Source organism: Seriola lalandi, unplaced genomic scaffold (assembly GCF_002814215.2).
Source record: "Seriola lalandi dorsalis isolate HSWRI2012SDOR001 ecotype SW California unplaced genomic scaffold, Sedor1 jcf7180002054443, whole genome shotgun sequence".
NCBI classification, from domain to species: Eukaryota; Metazoa; Chordata; class Actinopteri; order Carangiformes; family Carangidae; genus Seriola; species Seriola lalandi.
The window spans coordinates 789,471-792,113 of NW_019524996.1; the positions used below are offsets into that span (position 1 = coordinate 789,471).

General features: G+C 43.4%; 1 long non-coding RNA gene across 1 annotated transcript; it reads right to left on the reverse strand.

The window, feature by feature from the left end:
- Positions 1 to 398: 398 nt before the first annotated feature.
- LOC111658457 (uncharacterized) lies at positions 399 to 2,587 on the reverse strand. Its single transcript, XR_002760999.2, has 2 exons — positions 1,601 to 2,587; positions 399 to 1,334 (listed from the first exon to the last, which is right to left on the reverse strand). It is a non-coding gene; the product is annotated as an uncharacterized LOC111658457 (long non-coding RNA).
- Between the last annotated feature and the right edge of the window lie 56 nt (positions 2,588 to 2,643).

Below are 2,643 nucleotides of genomic sequence, written 5' to 3' on the forward strand. Positions count from 1 at the left end.
TACGTGTCTGACAGTCGCCTCACAAACTATCCAAAAGGCACTGTTACAGAGCAGTACAATGGAGATTCTTTTCAACAGAGCAGTTTGAAAACAAATATTTGCATAGTGGCCTGGTGACCTAGACATTTTCAACATGGCTGCCGTTTCCAGCTAAATACCTTTGTTGCATGCTTTAATCCTCTGTTTATTGTCTCCATCTCTTGTGTCTCCATCTCCATCTCTTGTGTGTGGCCTCTTATTCAATAAGGTGAAACCCCCAAAAAAGTAATTCAAACACCTATTTATATTTGTACTTAAAAAAAATGTTTGCTCATGGAAACGTTTCCTTTGGCAAAACTGAATAATTTATTATAAAAATATAGTGACGTTGGTGATGAACTGAAGAGAAAGCAACTCAGTTTACTGAAATCATCTTTATTTGACATATCGATAAATACTGTCATTAATCTCTGTAAATCATCAGTGCATCGGTAAACTGAACATCATTAATATGAGGTTTGGTGGTAAAAATGAAAAGCACGTACAGTGGACTGACTTGTGAAATGACACAGTCGCTCTTCATGAGTGTCATTTGCAGCCAAAATATTATTAAGACAAACACAGTAGCAGAGCAACATGGGCAACTGATATGGTGTGGCCTCTTACTTCCACTGAAGTGAGAGTTATTGTTCTACTGACCCGTTCCCCGCTGACCTGATGGGGAATCTTGATTGCAGTGAGGAGGAGAACATATTGGCAACACATGATAAAGTAATATTAACACTGATGTGAAGGCTGAGCCGACCGAGGCATCTGATAAAACACAAAGCTGATGAAATTTAAAAAAAAACCTATGAGGACAGAAGGGTTGGCCACACATGGATAATCATATGGATAATACTGTTAAACTGAACACTACACATCAAAGGTGGGACCAGTAATTAGCTCACAGTGTTATAAAAAAGGCAAATTCTACACTCAAACCTACAAAAACCATCCTGCATCCATCTTTTTTTGGACTTGTGCAGAGGTAACATTTCTCCTCCTCTACAGAGGAACATGGGCATGCACAGCCTTGATAGAAAATACACATGGGTTGGATTGACTGCAGGTAAGTAAGTGGGGGACCTTGGAGTGAAATTCTGTTGGAGGATCTTAGCCAGACCAGTCTGATCCTTTACAGGAGGGCTGGGAACAATGACAGGGTGCAAGTGGGAGGATAGAGAGGCTGAGAGAGTTTGGCCTCCACCTCTTCTTCATTTGTTTTTCCTCTCCGCGGGAGATCCGCTCTTCACATCCCACCTGAGAGAGCTCTGATGGGGGAAACCATCACGGCTTGGCCCTGGCTCTTCTCCCTGAAACACAAGGCAGCTGGTGTCAAACATTTCCAGGTTAGCTTCTTCAGGTGCAGTGGTGCGATCATTTCCCACAGATATTAGAGACTGTAGCTATTTTTAAAACTGTGTCATTTACACAGAAAGCTGCACAGGCCCTCCTCAGGAGTATTTCACTTTGATCCTATCTGTAGTTTTTTCCTATTACCACCACACTGTATAACATTACCACTTAATAATGCATGCAAAATATCACACTCATCATTCGCTATGAAACGCTCCTTTACCATTGTCCATGATGGAAACCAGGGATGCAGGAGAGGAAAAACACACATCCTGCGCACGCCCGTGTACCGGCCGCCTGTGTCGCTGAGCGGGACGCCTCATCATCCTCATCATCATCCTCATCATCACAGCATGTAGATGATGTAGGAGAGGAAGACGAGGCCCATAATGGCGAAGAACATCAACAACAAAATGTCCACCATGATGGAAACAGTGTCAGAGATGGACGGTGGAGCTGCGACGAGGACACGCAGCACGAACAGCAGCAGCAGCACTACCGCCGGTGCACGAGTTCGGCAAAGATCGCCACCGTTCGGAGGTCGACAGAGTGAATCAACCCGACAGGACCGACCCTCCCCCCCTCCTGCTCCAAAACAGGAAGCGAGGGTAAGGGGGGGGTGGGGTTGTGTGTTTTATTTGACCCTTTGTTCAGACTCTCAGGCAGATTTTCCCAGTCAGCTGCCAACTCCGGTCCCAACTGAACCTCGAAAAATGTAACGATGTATTCTGGTAAAACGTGTCCCTTGTGAAGGCAATACACAACCACGGGAAACAAGTGTAGCCTGGCAGGCTAAACCCGGGGTTAAATACTCAATAACCGATTTCCTCAACTGTCAGCAATTCCTATTCATCTAATATAGCTTTCTATTTATTCCATTCACCATGACAGGTGTATGTTATGCCCAGCAGCTAAACGTAGACACTGTGTGTAAAATGAATCAGTAATAGCTGTGCCAGGACCAGTCTTACATAATCTCAATCAAAGCAGCCATTTTGCCCCAAATTTATCTTAAAATAAAATACTCCCCTGACATTATTCATCAGGTGATGAAGGTTTTGCATCAAAATGCATCATCATTTCTCGAATGAGAAATTTCCATAGAATAAATGAATTATCTTGTGTCAGCTTGACTTACTGATCTGTGTCTGAAGAAATAAGGCGTGATAAGTGGATATATGTTGATAAGTTACCCACTCATCAATAAGCCTTATAGCCAAGACTTTGTTATTGTAGTTTATATAGCTCACACTCGGTGGGTGGGTG